Source organism: Staurois parvus, unplaced genomic scaffold (assembly GCF_062004578.1).
Source record: "Staurois parvus isolate SC_StPar_1 unplaced genomic scaffold, SC_StPar_1.0 ptg000154l, whole genome shotgun sequence".
NCBI lineage: Eukaryota > Metazoa > Chordata > Amphibia > Anura > Ranidae > Staurois > Staurois parvus.
Window position 1 is genome coordinate 4758567 of NW_028317950.1, and position 17757 is coordinate 4776323.

Consider the following 17757-nt stretch of genomic DNA (forward strand, 5'->3'; position numbering starts at 1 on the left):
TACACCGTTCATCTGATTTGGATGTAAATACCCTCAAATTAAAGCTGACAGTCTGCAGTTAAAGCACATCTTGTTTGTTTCATTTCAAATCCATTGTGGTGGTGTATAGAGCCAAAAATGTTAGAATTGTGCCGATGTCCCAATATTTATGGACCTGACTGTATTTCTTCTATTTCTTCTTCTTCTTCTTCATATTCTATTTCTTCTATTTCTTCTTTATATTCTATTTCTTCTTTTTATTCATATTCTATTTCTGCTTCTCATTCATATTCTATTTTTTGCCTTTTTTTTCTTTTCCTTCTTCTTTCATGTCACTGCTCATGCGCATTTTTTAAAATCGGAAAAAGATCGGCAGATTTGTCCATCATTGCCGCGAAAATCGGCAGAACGACAAATTTGGCCGATTATTTTCCAGCAGGACCGATAATCCAACAGGGCAAAAATCTGTAAAAACGGCTGACCGATTACCTCACTAACGATCCAAAAATCGGACGTTTTTTTTTTTTCGGCGGATTTTCGGCCATTTTTCATTCCATCTATGGCCGCCGTTACAGGGAGCCAGGCCTTCTCGTCTGACATCACTGCCTGACCTCACAAATGCCCTTCTGGAAGAATGGTCAAACCTTCCCATAGACACACTCCTAAACCTTGTGGACAGCCTTCCCAGAAGAGTTGAAGCTGTTATAGCTGCAAAGGGCGGGGCCAACTCAGTATTGAACCCTATGGACTAATCTGTTTACCCTACAGACTATTGTTGTTTATGTACTACACTAGGTGTAATATACCATCTTGCTAAACATTTATAATGGGCTGGTAGTTAAGACATTCTTGCCAGTAGACCCTGTTATACCTTTCAATGCTTTAAATGTGTTTATTACAGCTTTGGAAAATTCAAATGAAATACATCAAAGTTTGCAGTGAATCCAACGTTCAGTCGGATGCCATAATGGAATCTTCCCAATCTGAAACTTCCAGGTGTGTCGGGGGCTTGGATCTCCCCACTGTTGCTCTTTATACATTGCAAGCACTTTTCATGCAGATCCTTGCCTGCTTCCCCTGTAGATATCAGTATAGGCTGCTCTCTGGTTGCTACATCACTAAGGTGTCCGTGCGGCCTTTGCGCCTTGCTGGGAGCAGCAGGGCACACTAGTGCCATAGTAGCCAGCAGGGGAGCTACAGAAAGTATTCATGACAGCTGAGAAGCCAATTGTCCCATTACTTTTGGTCCCTTAACAAGTGGGAGGCACATATGCAAACTGTTGTAATTCCTACACCGTTCACCTGATTTGGATGTAAATACCCTCAAATTAAAGCTGACAGTCTGCAGTTAAAGCACATCTTGTTCGTTTTATTTTAAATCCATTGTGGTGGTGTATAGAGCCACAAATGTTAGAATTGTGTCGATGTCCCAATATTTATGGACCTGACTGTATACACAATATATACACACACTGTATATGTATATATATATATATATATATATATATATATATATATATATATATACACATTATGATATTTCATTAATAACATATACAACATAATTTCTATGAGACTTTATATATGAAAAAACATAAATATATATATATATATATATATAATAAACAAACTATATGATATTTTATATATGACATATATAATGTAAATTCTATGAGATTTTATATATTAAAAATATAAAAATTATTTTTAAAATGTATTATATTTTATAGATAGATAGATAGACAGATAGTAGAATATATATGATTGTATATATATATATATATATAACATCTTATATATGACATATACAGTACAGTACTATGACATTTTAGACACTGGGTGTGCAGCTGAAGCTGCACTAATGACAGCGGCCAATAGAGGTCGCACAGCTCCCCCTCCAGTAGGCTGGACTGGGAATAATAGCAGTGAATGGGGGGTGGGGGTGGATCTGCTGAGCTCTTGCCTTGTCTCACACTTGCTTGGAAGTTGGTTTTCTGGGAGTGAAGCTGCTACATGTGCAGGAGGGAGATCCAAGCAGGTAAGAGACCTCCAGCTTCATAAGGATTCCTTATTGCCATGTGTGTGCCCTGTGCAGGGGGGATTTTGCAGTATGGCAGGGTGGCAGTTGTGGCTTGGTGCAGGTAGGATTTGTAGAGCCAGGGATATCCTGAAAGTATGGCAGACAGCCCTGATGTGTGCTGGGAACACTGGGTGGTGTGTAGCCTTTCATTATTCTGTAGTAAATCATCATACACCTAGAACTATACAAAGTATCAGAATGTTCTATAACAAAGTAACAAACAGTTACAATATATACACAACGTATCGAATTGTTATATAACTATAAACAATCAGTGAAAACAAATTCAAGTCATTGGATCGTAGCCTGTCGTTACTTGAAAGGCATTAGATGGGGCTCATTCACAGCAGCACTGCCCAATGCAGTTGTGACGCATAGACGAGGCAAGTTGTCGTATTGGTTCGATGCACACCAATATGTAGCCAGAAAATAAAGTAGGACGTGTTGCATTTCTGTGCATTGTGCTCCATCGCTCTATGCTTGTAGCGCACTGCCACGCTTAGAGTTTGAATAATGTGTCCTTGTTCACACCTGTGCGGTTTTGCATGCGTTGGTTGACGCACGCCAATGCAGGACAAATGATTATTTTCTATGCAAGTTGTGTGTTTCCCTCCCGTGTGTCTTGGGGGGAGTCAGAGACCCTTTTTCAAGTGCGACAATGCGTGCTTTTGGCCCCATAGACGTCAATCGGAGTGCTTGAAAACATAGACACACAAGTATCAATCTTGAGTCTGATTTGTGTCCGGTCACACCAACGCGCAGTGATGGTTTAGGCCCCGTTCACATCTCGCAATTTGCGATCGCAGGCAGAAACCCAAATCACCATAGAATGCGCAATGCACTTTTGGGTGCCATTGTTCCTTAATAGCATCTCTGCGACTCTCCCGTGATCATGGCAAAATGCAAGTTTGCCACCCAAAAAAGAACATGAGCTTTTTTTTTCAGCGACAAATGCGCATAGGGCAGCCCATGACATGAGTGGATGGCCCTATGTGTGACGTGCAAAGTGCTGAACAAAACCGTGAGCAGGAATGCTTGTTTCCGCTACGTGAAAGTGTAAATGCAGCCTTAGGGTAAAAAAAGGGGGGGGGGGGTAGGTTGTATTATCGCACTGCCACATGTAGAGCTGAGAAAAAGTGTAAATCCATCTGCACAACTGTTCAATTTTTGCATGCGCTGGCCAACAAGACCATTTTTTTCTATGGGGGGTCATTCACACCTGTGCATTTCTCCGGTTTGGCAACAATATACATTGATCACTTCCAATCAGTTTTAAAAAAAAAAAAATCAAATTATAATTTTATGAAAAATTGTTTACATTTGTAATCGATCACATTTTTGGATCAGACAATACCGCGTGTTTTGCTTCGTTCAATACTTTTATGGCTTGTCTGCTCATATCTTAGGCGATTACAAATCTCTTCATGTATGGACACCTTCCATTGGATTGTCCAATCAGATTGTGCCGTGTATGGTGAGCTTTAAAGGTTCTCTGTGATGGGCTGACAATCCGGGTTTAAACTGGTACTATACAGGGGCGGACTGACCATTTGGAAACTTGGGCACTGCCTGAGGGTCCGGGGTCAGTAGGGGGCCCCATGAGATGCCCCTGGTACCTTTTTCATAGGTTTTTTTGAGTTTGGGCAAGGACACAGGGGTCCAGGGGTGGACTGACCATTTGGAAACTCGGGCACTGCACGAGGGTCCGGGGTCAGTAGGGGGCCCCATGAGATGCCCCTGGTACCTTTTTCATAGGCTTTTTTGAGTTTGGGCAAGGACACAGGGGCCCCATGATCCCCTATTGCCCAGGGGCCCCATGAGTTGTCAGTCCGCCCCCGGTACTATCACCCTACCTGGAGCGGTGGCTGCCTGCTGTGAGCGGTGAGGCATGGAACACTTACCTTTTCTTCTACTGGGAGATTGTTGCGTCATAGCGCGACACGGTTCGTCGGGAGAATAGAAAGGCGACTTTTATAGTCTGTGCACAGGCTGAAAAAAAATAAATAAACGGCCACTTTCTGCGGCTTTCTGTACATAGGCAGTTCTGCTGGTGACTTAAAGGGCCATCTCCGCCATGGTAAAGGGGTTCATGGAGCATTCTAGAAATAATACGGCTGCTTTCACACTGAGGAGTTTTTGTGTTTAAAAAAGCGTCTGAAAATCTCAAGAAAAATGCTTCCCTATGTATGTGAATGTATATTTATGAATGTTTTCACACTTTGTGGTGTAAAAACTCCTGCTTGCAGCATTTTTGAGGAGTTAAAAAAAAAGCCCCCAAACGTCTCTTCTCCTTGAAATCAATGGAAAACACCTGAAAAGCGTCTCAAAAACGCCTCTGAGAAGCATTTTTGGCGCAGTTTTCACGTGTCACGTGTCCTTTAAAAATGCTCAGTGCTGTAAAAATGCCTATGCCTATGCCCACAACAATAAAATCAGTCTGTATATGCAGTAAAGCATGCTTGTTATATTCGCTGTGGAACCTAAGGGGTTAATGCTCTGCATTGTGTAAAAAAGGCTGTTTGATCCTGTCTTCTCTGATCCTCTCCTTGTTCAAGCGACCACCTCTTATCTCCTGATAAAACAAACTGGCATTCTACACATACTCAGTTTGTGTATGGCTAGAGAGTTTTGTTGTTGTTTTTTTTTTCTTGGGAGAGTGCCTGTGATCAGCACAGAGCCAATCAACACTGGTACGACGGAGGTCAGGGGTTCTGCATCCTCCTAGAGTGGGGAAAAAACTCCTCCTACACGCTTTAACCAGTGCTCAGCTGAACACTGATAGAAGTAACAAGTCTAACAGCTGATGAGAAAAGGTATTTAGCAGTTTATATTTTCTAAAATAATTGCATTTCCATGTTGTGTGTACTGTGGGAGACCGGATAGAGGGAATGTCGGGTCCAGAGAGACCGGATATAGAGAATTCAGGATCCAGGGAGACCGGATAGAGGGAATGCAGGGTCCGGGGAGACCGGATAGAGGGAATGCAGGGTCCGGGGAGACCGGATAGAGGGAATGCAGGGTCCGGGGAGACCGGATAGAGGGAATGCAGGGTCCGGGGAGACCGGATAGAGGGAATGCAGGGTCCGGGGAGACCGGATAGAGGGAATGCAGGGTCCGGGGAGACCGGATAGAGGGAATGCAGGGTCCGGGGAGACCGGATAGAGGGAATGCCGGGCCCGGGGAGACCGGATACAGTGGATGCCGGGCCCGGGGAGACCGGATACAGTGGATGCCGGGCCCGGGGAGACCGGATACAGTGGATGCCGGGCCCGGGGAGACCGGATACAGTGGATGCCGGGCCCGGGGAGACCGGATACAGTGGATGCCGGGCCCGGGGAGACCGGATACAGTGGATGCCGGGCCCGGGGAGACCGGATACAGTGGATGCCGGGCCCGGGGAGACCGGATACAGTGGATGCCGGGCCCGGGGAGACCGGGCAGAGGGAATGCGGGGTTAACAGGGTCTGATACGTGGGCGTCCATAGGGTTCTGTGCTGAGAGCGCACACAGCACACTAACCCAGCTGTCGCCAACACTGCAATCAAACTGACTCTAGATCATGTGACTGCTTCAGCAGCCAATCACAGCCTGCCTTCCGATATTTACACCTGCTTAAAGGTGTGGTGTGCAGGTTTCTCTGATTTTCCTCCCTTTTGGTCTGATAAATTACGCCGTTGACAGCGGTTTGCTATATATGTTCAATAAGTATGAATAAAACAACTGTTGATCCTGCCAGAAATGCAGTGTTCTGTGCTCTCCTGCTGTGCTGATCAGTTACTTTTTTCCCAGCTACTCCTGAGAACTACAGAACCCCTCCCTTCTATAGTATGGAGGATAGAAAAGGGCAGTGTGTGCAGGAAAAGTCAAAAGAACAGTCTAGGGTGACAACACTTTCCTTACATACAGCTGCAGTGAATGAGCGTTGTCACCCTAGGACATTATGTGTGATACTGGCATGTGAAAATATACAGGAAAAAAAGAAAATGAATGCAGCCACCACATCTAAAAACAGGTGAGCTGCAATACATTACGATTTCTTCTTGGGTTTAGAGGCACCTTAGGAGGTGAATTTATTTTAAAAAATGCATGTACATTTATTCTGTGTAAATGCTGGCAAAATTGAATGTTATTAGGATATTTTCTCTTCAGGTCGAATTTTCTACATTCATAAGGACAGCATGAATATATTGTGCACCCCTTGAGAGTTAAGGACTGATGTGAATGTGCAATATATATGTAAAGTGCTGTGTAAATGGACTGCACTATATAAGTACCTGTAATAATAAATAAATCAGGAAAATAGCACATTAGGGCTGCTAGATGGAGCTGATGGTCATAATGAATAAGTATTTATTTCCTATGATTGGCAGTCCCATCTAGTGATGATAATATGGTATTTTTCTGATTCATCATTATGAATGAAGAACATTCGACCTGAAGATAAAATATCCTAATAGCATTCGATTTTTCCAATATTTGTACAGAACAAATCCACTTTAGGAGAAGTATTTATAAAAAAAAAATTGTATGTACATTTTTCTGTGCAAATGCTGGCAAAATCGAATGTTATTAGGATATTTTCTCTTCAGGTCGAATGTTCTTCATAAGAACAGCATGAATCAGGAAAATTTCACATTTAGGGCTGCTAGATGGAGCTGTTGATTATAATGAGTAGGTATTTATTTGCTATGATCGACAGTCCTATCTAGTGACAATAATATGGTATTTTCCTGATTTATTCTATTATTATGAATGAAGAACATTCGACCTGAAGAGAAAATAGCCTAATAACATTACATTTTGCAAGCATTTGCACAGAGCAAATGCACTTTATGAGAAGTATTTATGAAAACAAAATGTGTACATTTGTTCTGTGCAAATGCTGGCAAAATCGAATGTTATTAGGATATTTTCAGGTCGAATGTTCTTTATTCATAATAGTGAATCAGGAAAATGCCATATTATTGTCGCTAGATGGGACTGACGATCATAGGAAATAAATACCTATTCATTATGATCATCAGCTCCATCTTGCAGTCTTAATGTGCTATTTTCCTGATTCACACTGTTCCTATAAATAAATATTTATTTCCTATAACTAGTGACTATAATGAGGTATTTTCCAGATTTATTCTCTATCATTGTGAATGAAGAACATTCAACCTGAAGCAGAAATACCCTAATAACATTTGATTTTGCCAGCATTTGCACAGAGCAAATGTACATACAATTTTATTTTTTTTTTATAAGTCTCCTAAAATGTATGTACATTTGTTCTGTGCAAATGCTGGCAAAATCGAATGTTATTAGGATATCTTCTCTTCAGGTCAAATGTTCTTCATAATAATGAATCGGGAAAATACCATATTATTGTCACTTAGATGGGACTGCCGATCATAGGAAATAAATACTTATTCATTATGATCATCAGCTTCATCTAGCAGCCCTAATGTGCTATGTTCCTGAGTCACGCAGTTCTTATGAACGAAGAATATTCAACCTGAAGATAAAATATCCTAATAACATTTGATTTTGCCAGCATTTGCACAGAACAAATGTACACACAATTTTTTTTAAATAAATACTTCTCCTAAAGTGCATTTTTTCTGTGCAAATGTTGGTAAAATTGAATGGTATTAGGATATTTTCTCTTCAGGTTGAATGTTCTTCATTCATAATAATAGAATAAATCAGGAAAATACCTCATTATAGTCAATAGATGGGGCTGGCAATCATAAGAAATTTTTATTATGATCATCAGCTCTATCTAGCAGCCACAATGTGGTATTTTCCTGATCTGTGCTGAGTGAAAAACATTCAGCCTGAAGTGAAAATATCTTAACGTTCGATTTTGCCAATATTTGCACAGAACAAATGTTGATACTTTTTTCTTTTTATTTTATAAATACGTCTCCTAAAGTGCATTTGTTCTGTGCAAGTGTTGGCAAAATTGATTGTTATTAGGATATTTTCTCTTCAGGTTGAATGTTCTTCATAATAATGAATCGGGGGAAAATACCGTATTGTCACTAGATGGGGCTGGTGACCATAGGAAATACATATTTATGACGATCACCAGCTCCATCTAGCAGCCACAATGATGTGTTCCTGACACGCATAGAGTACAGTACAAAATGAACCCCTGAATGATATGAGTAATAATCTGCCTGGGCGGGTCGGTGATCAGGCAGAGCTGCTGCTTGGCTTGCTGTGACCCAACAACAGACCTGATGACATGACCAGGGGCGGACTGACCATTTGGAAACTCGGGCACTGCCCGAGGGCCCGGGGTCAGTAGGGTGCCCCATAAGATGGCACTGGTACTTTTTTCATAGGCTTTTTTGAGTTTGGGCAAGGACACAGGGGCCCCGTGAGTTGTCAGTCCGCCCCCGGACATGACCGTGCTATTGGTCTTGTGACCAGCTATCTCTTGGAGCCTGGTCATGTTTACTCAGCAAAATTGTTTCCTAGATCACTTATAGTTCCGAAGCCAACTGTGAGGGACTTTTAGGTTTCCTGGAGTTCTGGTTCTGGCCACACTGGTAGATTTTCGAAAGACCTTTGTGCTAAAAAAAAAAACGCCAAAAAAAACAAAAAATAAAACCTCATCAGTACACGTGATAACCAACAGAGATTTGACAAATGTTGATTGAATTCTAAAGAAATTAGGAGCATACATTATCATCTCTCTAATCATCACTAGGAACACCTTGAGGGGGATTTATGACCCTAAGTTCATACATCCAAGCATTGTCTATGAAAGGCCAACCTTTTGATACACTTGCAGGTGATTCTAGTGGTTCATCTAAAGCATGGATCCTGAAGAAGCAAGTACAGCGAAACGCGTTAATCCTAGACGCTTATTGTGTATTTCTGTGCAATATGAATGCAACCACATGTTGATGTCATCTTTAAAGACCATCTGGTTTTAATATGTGAAGTGAGACTTCATTTTTTGAACGATGAACCAATAAAAGCATATACATTTTATTACTGCTGCCTTATGTGATATTACAGATTTATGACACACATAAAGACCCATTTTTACTGGAGATAGAACAGGACCACCTGGTTTTACTGGATGCAACTGTATACTCCCGGTTCTTTGTTTTTTGTTCTAGATATATGTTGGGATGGTGCCATGATGGGGGTACGTATACTAGATTCCAGACCCATCATCTGTTTTAAAGATACATAGAAATTAATTTGCTCGAGAAAAAAATTTTCATCCTGCTCCTTCAAAATTTTTCCTCATTGTGGTTGAAAATGAACGTCGTTTTGACCCCAGCAACCAATGGTGAATAGAATGAGTGTTCTGGAAATGAAAATTTTCTAACAAATTTCTACTTATGCATGGCCAAGTTAAGTTCACTTTTTGTGTATCCTGTTCCACTCTAGACATGATGCCATTCTTCAGCTCCCCACCCTTGCCTGGGTTCTTCTGTCGATGGCATCCATTATTTTTTTTTTTTTTAATTTGGCACAGCGGCCCTCCATCCATTCGCAAATTTATTCACACAGATCTGTGAGACTGCAGGTTTCATTTTCCACCACAGCAGAGGGACTCTTAGTTATCAATGAAGCACAAGTCTGGAGACTTTGCTACACTCCTAGTCCGTTGATTACCTTCTCCAGCTTCATAGTTACATAGTTAGTCTGGCTGAAAAAAATAAATAAAAGTCCATCCAGTTCAACCATGAAAAAAAAAAAATGTATAATCCTACACCCACAGTTGGTCCAGAGGAAGGCAAAAAAGAAAACCATGATCCAATTTGCTCCTGCAGGGAAAACAATTCCTTCATGATCCCCTGAGAGGCAAACAGATATTTCCTGGATCAACTTTACCTATAAATGTTAGTATCCAGTTATATTCTGTGTATCTAAGAAAGAATCCAGGACTTTTTTTAAAGCAATCCACTGAGCTGGCCAGAACCAACTCTTGAGGGAGTCTATTCCACATTTTTACAGCTTTTCTGTGAAGAAACCTTTCAGTGTTTGCAGATTAATTTCTTTTCCTCCAGACATAAAGAGTGCCCCCTTGTCCTCTGTGATGGCCTCAGGGAGAGTTCACTATATAAACTACTGATGTATTTATATATGTTGATCATATCCCCCCTTATGTATTATACATGGAGATCATATCCCCCCTTATGTATTATACATGGAGATCATATCCCCCCTTATGTATTATACATGGAGATCATATCCCCCCTTATGTATTATACATGGAGATCATATCCCCCCTTATGTATTATACATGGAGATCATATCCCCCCCTTATGTATTATACATGGTGATCATATCCCCCCTTATGTATTATACATGGTGATCATATCCCCTTTATGTATTATACATGGAGATCATATCCTCCCTTATGTATTATACATGGAGATCATATCCCCCTTATGTATTATACATGGAGATCATATCCCCCTTATGTATTATTCATGGAGATCATATCCCCCCTTATGTATTATACATGGAGATCATATCCCCCCCCCATGTATTTATACATGGAGATCATATCCCCCCCCCCCCATGTATTTATACATGGAGATCATATCCCCCCCCCATGTATTTATACATGGAGATCATATCCCCCCTTATGTATTATACATGGAGATCATATCCCCCCTTATGTATTTATACATGGAGATCATATCCCCCCTTATGTATTTATACATGGAGATCATATCCCCCCTTATGTATTTATACATGGAGATCATATCCCCCTTATGTATTATACATGGAGATCATATCCGCCCCTTATGTATTTATACATGGAGATCATATCCCCCCCATGTATTTATACATGGAGATCATATCCCCCCCATGTATTTATACATGGAGATCATATCCCCCTTATGTATTATACATGGTGATCATATCCCCCTTATGTATTATACATGGAGATCGTATCCCCCCTTATGTATTATACATGGAGATCGTATCCCCCCTTATGTATTCTACATGGAGATCGTATCCCCCCTTATGTATTCTACATGGAGATCGTATCCCCCCTTCTGTATTATACATGGAGATCGTATCCCCCCTTCTGTATTATACATGGAGATCGTATCCCCCCTTATGTATTATACATGGAGATCGTATCCCCCCTTATGTATTATACATGGAGATCGTATCCCCCCTTATGTATTATACATGGAGATCGTATCCCCCCTTATGTATTATACATGGAGATCGTATCCCCCCTTATGTATTATACATGGAGATCGTATCCCCCCTTATGTATTATACATGGAGATCGTATCCCCCCTTATGTATTATACATGGAGATCGTATCCCCCCTTATGTATTATACATGGAGATCGTATCCCCCCTTATGTATTATACATGGAGATCGTATCCCCCCTTATGTATTATACATGGAGATCGTATCCCCCCTTATGTATTATACATGGAGATCGTATCCCCCCTTATGTATTCTACATGGAGATCGTATCCCCCCTTATGTATTCTACATGGAGATCGTATCCCCCCTTATGTATTATACATGTTGATCATATCCCCCCTTAATCTCCTCTTCTCAAGAGAGAATAAATTCAGTTCCTCTAATCTTTCCTCATAGCTGATCTCCTCCATGCCTCTTATCAGTTTGGTTGCCCTTCTTTGTACTTTCTCCAGTTCCCCAATGTTCTTTTTGTGAATTGGTGCCCAAAACTGAACTGCATATTCCAGATGAGGTATTGCTAATGATTTGTACCGGGTGTGTGTTGGGGGGGGGAGGGGTGATATCTCTCTCTCTGGAGTCTATACCTCTTTTAATACAAGAGAGGATTTTGCTCGCTTTAGAAACTGCAGCTTGGCATTGCATGCCATTATTAAGCTTGTGATCTACCAGAACTCTTCAGAGGGCTTGTTTACACCAGGCGTTTGTGAAATCACACTTTTTCCCGTGCCACATGCAAATGTACTGCCGTCTGCAGATATGTACAGGTGCCATTCATTTCTTAATGGCTCCACCATACATATAGAAAATGCGGGTGCGATCATGTTCACTAAAATTATACCACAGTACTATATGGTTTGGTGCATGCAATTTTAAAAATAATTTCTGCACTATTTTTGCATGTTGAGATTAATGGGCTGCCCTACAAATGCAAAAAAGTGCATGCTTGGACCCACCCCATAGTGTAAACGAGTCCTAACTGAAGGCCCATACCTCTGTACAGATCTGTGGCTGGAGGAAGAAGCTGGAAGAAGCCTGAGCATTGCTCCCACAATGCATTGATCATGGTTGTAATGCTTTACAGGCTCCAATGCAAAAATGTAATAAATGCACATTTGTTTTTGTTTTTTTTTAATAACTTTTTACAAAATGGTAGAATAGGCCTTACATACCTCCTTCCCCAGGATAAATCCTGTCTCCTGCACACCTCCACATGGGATACCCCAGAACCCGTGTTGGCTCGCTACTCACAACCCTGAGCCTCTGCCTCAACACCCCTTTCCTCCTTAACCCTATTTACCTCCTTACGGCAATCTTTCACAATCATGTTCTGTATACATATGTATAATGTTGCAATAATCAGCTGCAATTTAAATATTGTAATATGATAAGCTATACTTTGTATTTCACCTTTTATGAAAGTCTCCCAAAAACCTGCCACGTGTATGGACAGCATAAGGGGTTAACTTCCTCTTTTATTAATTTGTCGGTTGTAATTTCGGACCCCTGTTGTCCACACCTGATTCTTGTTACGTCTCCACGCAACAGTCTGTGCAACACACACTGAGCAGAGGTTGAGTGACTGCCACTAACAGAATCGTTAAAACGTTTAATCAGCATTTCTCGACCTTCTTAACCTGAAGGAACCCGCTCGAAATAATTTTCATGCCTCAGGGATCCCCAGCTGAAATTATATTAATACATCTAAAGCTCATTGGGTAATCATTTCTGATCAGTAAATTTGAAATAAATTACTACCATACATTATTATTATTATTATACAGTATTTATACAGCGCCAAAAAGTTTGTGCAGCGCTGTACAGCGTAGTGGGGGACAGTACATGAGACAATAGAGTAACAAAACAGTATACGAGGGGTTCGAGGGCCCTGCTCTTTCGAGCTTACAATCTAGGAGGATCATTGATGGTCATTGGAAAACTAACCTTTTTCGCTGGAAGTATAGACAGAAGATCAATCCACCAATGCTCACTTGTCATAGAATTCCCAACCTTAATCCTCAAGTACCCCCAACTGATCCTGTTTTCAGAATTTTCTTTACCTTGCAGAGGTGTTTTAAATCAATGTCAATGGCTTGGTATTTACAAGAGCTATTTTATCTAAAGGAAATTCACAAAACATGACATGTTGTGGTATGGTGCTTAAGGATTAAGGTTGAGAACCACTGTCCCAACATGACCTGCTGAGGTATGGTGCTTAAGGATTGAGGTTGTGAACCTCTGGCCCGTCATGACCTGTTGGGGTATGGTGCTTAAAGATTGAGGTTGCGGAACTCTGGCCTGACTTGGCGTGTTGGGGTATGGTGCTTATGGATTGATGTTGGGAACCTCTGGCCTAACATGACATGATGGGATGCAGGGGCAGACTGACAACTCATGGGGCCCCCGGGCAATAGGGGATCATGGGGTCCCTGTGTCCTTGCCCAAATTAAAAAAAGCCTATGAAAATGGTACCAGGATCATCTCATGGGGCCCCCTACTGACCCAGGGCCCTCGGGCGGTGCCCGAGTTTCCAAATGGTCAGTCCAGTCCTGATGGGATGTAGTGCTTAACGTTTGAGGTTGGGAACCACTGTCCCAACATGACCTGTTGAGGTATGGTGCTTAAGGACTAAGGTTGAGAACCACCAGTACAACATTACCTGTTTGGGTATGCTGCTTAAAGATGAGGTTGGGAACCACTGGCCTAGCAGTGTGTGAAGGTACTCTAGAGTCCCATAGAATCTTGATTGAGTTGGGATGTGTTTTGTGGCCAAAGCTGTTGTATTTCATTCTGCAGTAAAAATCCATCTTTTCTACTATACAGAGGGCCCACAAAAGCGTGGTACACATGATCAGAAAATTGTTCAAAAATACTGCTTTCTAAGAGATCGTACGATAATCTGATCGTTGGTACACATCTTTCGTCTGAAATATTTTGAAGGGACAAGCACGAAAATATTTCTCATACGATACCAGATCATACAATTTTCCTTAATTAGTACAGTTTTTGTCCGAAAACACAATACAAATACATTACAATACATGACATCACTACCGAATTTTTATTCTCTCCTACAAGTTTTTTCATAATTTTAGTAACCTTTTTATTATCGATATGAGACTAGCATGCAAAAAAAAAGACGACGATCATTTGTCCAATATTCTCATCGTGTGTATGGAGCTAAGCTATTAGAGAGGAAAGAGTTTTATGCTAAATTGGCAGTAATACTAATAATGTTAGCTTAACTAGTCTGAGAAACTTTTTGAACTGCCACCTTTGTAGAATTTATCAGGTTTATTACAAAGGATCTGGAAGTGATTTGCTAGACCTCCTTGTGGAACCTCAAGGTCCTCGTCATGAAGCAAAAGACCTGTAGGCTATGGCATGGGCAGACTGACAACTCATGGGGCCCCTGGGCAATAGGGGATCATGGGGCCCCTGTGTCCTTGGCCAAACTCAAAAAAGTCTATGAAAAAGGTACCAGGGGCATCTCATGGGGCCCCCTACTAACCCCGGGCCCTCGGGCAGTGCCCGAGTTTCCAAATGGTCAGTCTGCCCCTGGGCTATGGTAGAAGCAGCCTTACCATCAATTAATGGGCCTCAGAACTAGATTGGAGCCTCTTTCATAAAAGCCCAATTACACAGGTGGTATCCTTTCTGACAAGTTCCCTATATGGACTGATTCACATCACTGCATGGCAGTAATGCACAAAGTGCAGTGCCATTCATTTTGAATGCCAGCCTGATGCACTTAGGTAGAGCAGCACAGTGCACTTACATTTCAGTTCACTACAGCGCACAGACGTGGCCCATGAGAGACTCCCATTAAGAACTTTGAGTCAGCTCTAGTGTTTGAAGAATTGCTCTTCTCTTTGCAGCCCTGATGTGATGCTTAGCTGACAGTTGTCATTCTTCTGCTTCTGTGTTGGCCTTGGGGATGCCAAATGGAAATTAGTTGTAAAGAATTTCGCACCAGTATGTGCGCGGCATGAGGTGGTATGCACCAGGAGAACATCACCATGCACTGTTTGCTCATACTGATTGTCAAAATTGTCTAGTAGGACCTCCCTTTTCACCCCACCCCCAAGCTCCATTCATAGAAGCCTTAATATCAGATACCACTATGGAGGATGGGCAGTTGAGTAAAAGTTCCACCTTCTCCAATCACAGAATGCCTTTCATTGTTGGCAGTCACAGACACTCATACCAATAGTCCTGCATGGTACGTGAAGGCACAGAGTTGGGCACTGGCTGCCAGGAGAACAAGGGATAAGGTAGGTAGAAGACCATGTTACTCCATACCCCAGACATAAAAAGTGTTCAACCCTTGCAGCGCAGGGAGAGCCCCACTGCTATGGAATTTTTAGTATTTTCTACAATTCAGCTTTAAAGGGCCTCCTGTAAAATATTCTATATTCTGAGTATCTGGAGTATAGTATGGTAGTAGGATAGGATGTGGATCTGAAGAGCTTGCAGTCGGATGATTGCTGCAGACAGGATACAGATGCAGTGAGATACATTGTTGTGGTTCCTTCCATCCCTGGGGTAGGGATGTCTTTTGTATTACTTTGTCTCAGTTTGTCTTTTCCTGCTGTGTGTATTGACACTGTGTTTGTTGTTTTTTCATTTACCTACCCCCAGACATAGAAAAACAGATGGGACTGTGCACACAACAGGAATTAGATAATACATCTTATTTGAGACTTTAGGATTGTTGGGGAGAGAGAGAGAGAGAGAGAGAGAGAGATCTACAATGAATGGGCAGTGCAGACTCTAATCTGCAGTATAAACGTTATCCATCCTTTCGTGGTGGATGTAAATGGATGGTTCCATTGCATGATTCAAGGATAGTTCCTTGTACTATGGGAGCACACCGCTACTAAAACCACTAGCAATTAACCATGAAGAGTAGGGATCATTGGCGTGCACACAGCTCCTCCAAGAACTGAGTGATTTCAATGAGGACCCTTAAGTGAACCTCAAATCAAATGTTGACATTGCTAAAGAAAGGTCTTTAATTTTTATTTCTTTGCTGCAGCTGTATGTGAAGTAGAATTTAAATGATGAACTACTCAATCTGCTGGCTGGATTCCAAATATCACAGCCTATGAGAGGTATAGGTTGGGTAATGGAGGTGAGGTGGAGGCACTGGTTAGGTAATGAAGGTAAGTTTGAGGCACTAGAAATAGAAAATGAAGATGAGGTAGAAGAAATGGTTGGCTAAAGGAGGTGAGTTAGAGGGATTGGTTGGCTAATGGAAGGCAGGTAGCGACAGTGGATGGCTAATTGAGATGAGGTAGAGGCAATGGTTGGCTAATACAGGTGAGGTAGAGGAATTGGTTGTCTAATGGAGGGGAGGTAGAGGCAATGGTTAGTTAATGGAGGTAAGGCAGAGGCATTGGTCTTCTAATGGAGATGAGGTGGAGGAATTGGTTGGCTAATGGATGGCAGGTAGAGGCAGTGGTTGGCCAATGGAGATGAGGTAGAGGCAATGGTTGACTAATGGAAGTGAAGTGAAGGAATTGATTTGCTATTAGAGGTCAGGTAGAGGCACTGGTTGGCTAATGGAGGAAAGGTAGAGGGATTTGTTGGACAATCGAGGAGTGGTAGAGGCATTGGTTGACTAATAGAGGTCAGGTAGAGGCATTGGTTGGGTAATGGAGGTAAGGTAGAGGCAGTGGTTGTTTAAAGGAGGAGGTATAGGAATTTGTGGTCTGATGGAGGAGAGCTGGAGGTATTGGATGGGTAATGGAGGCATGTTAGAGGCAGAGATTGGCTAATGTAAGTTAGGTAGAGTCACTGGTTGTCTAATGGAGGAGAGGTAGAGGCATTGGTTGGCTAATGGAGGTCAGTTAGAGGCATTTATGGCTAATGGAGGTCAAGTGGAGGCATTGGTTGGCTAATGGAGGTCAAGTGGAGGCATTGGTTGGCTAATGGAGGTCAGGTAGAGGCATTGGTTGGCTAATGGAGGTCAGGTAGAGGCATTGGTTGGCTAATGGAGGTCAGGTAGAGGCATTGGTTGGCTAATGGAGGTCAGGTAGAGGCATTGGTTGGCTAATGGAGGTCAGGTAGAGGCATTGGTTGGCTAATGGAGGTCAGGTAGAGGCATTGGTTGGCTAATGGAGGTCAGGTAGAGGCATTGGTTGGCTAATGGAGGTCAGGTAGAGGCATTGGTTGGCTAATGGAGGTCAGGTAGAGGCATTGGTTGGCTAATGGAGGTCAGGTAGTGGCATTGGTTGGCTAATGGAGGTCAGGTAGAGGCATTGGTTGTCTAATGGTGGAGAGTTAGAGACATTGGTTGGGTAATGAGGTAAGGTATGAGAATTGGTTGTCTAATGGAGGAGAAGTAAAGGAATTTGTTGTCTGATGGAGGAGAGGTGGAGGCATTGGTTGGGTAATGGAGGTAAGTTAGAGGCAGTGATTGGCTAATGTATGCTAGGTAGAGGCACTGGTTGTCTAATGGAGGTCAAGCAGTGGCAGTGGGTGACTAATGGAGATTAGGCAGCCA

At 42.1% G+C, this 17757-nt stretch overlaps 1 protein-coding gene across 1 annotated transcript in view; it reads left to right on the top strand.

The window, feature by feature from the left end:
- The first annotated feature begins 1926 nt into the window (after positions 1-1926).
- The window catches only part of PLXNB3 (plexin B3), a 145202-nt gene continuing 129371 nt past the window's right edge, over positions 1927-17757 (top strand). The window contains exon 1 of the mRNA XM_089674947.1: positions 1927-2017. The gene's annotated coding sequence lies outside the window, so the exon portion shown is untranslated. The remainder of the gene's footprint in view (positions 2018-17757) is intronic.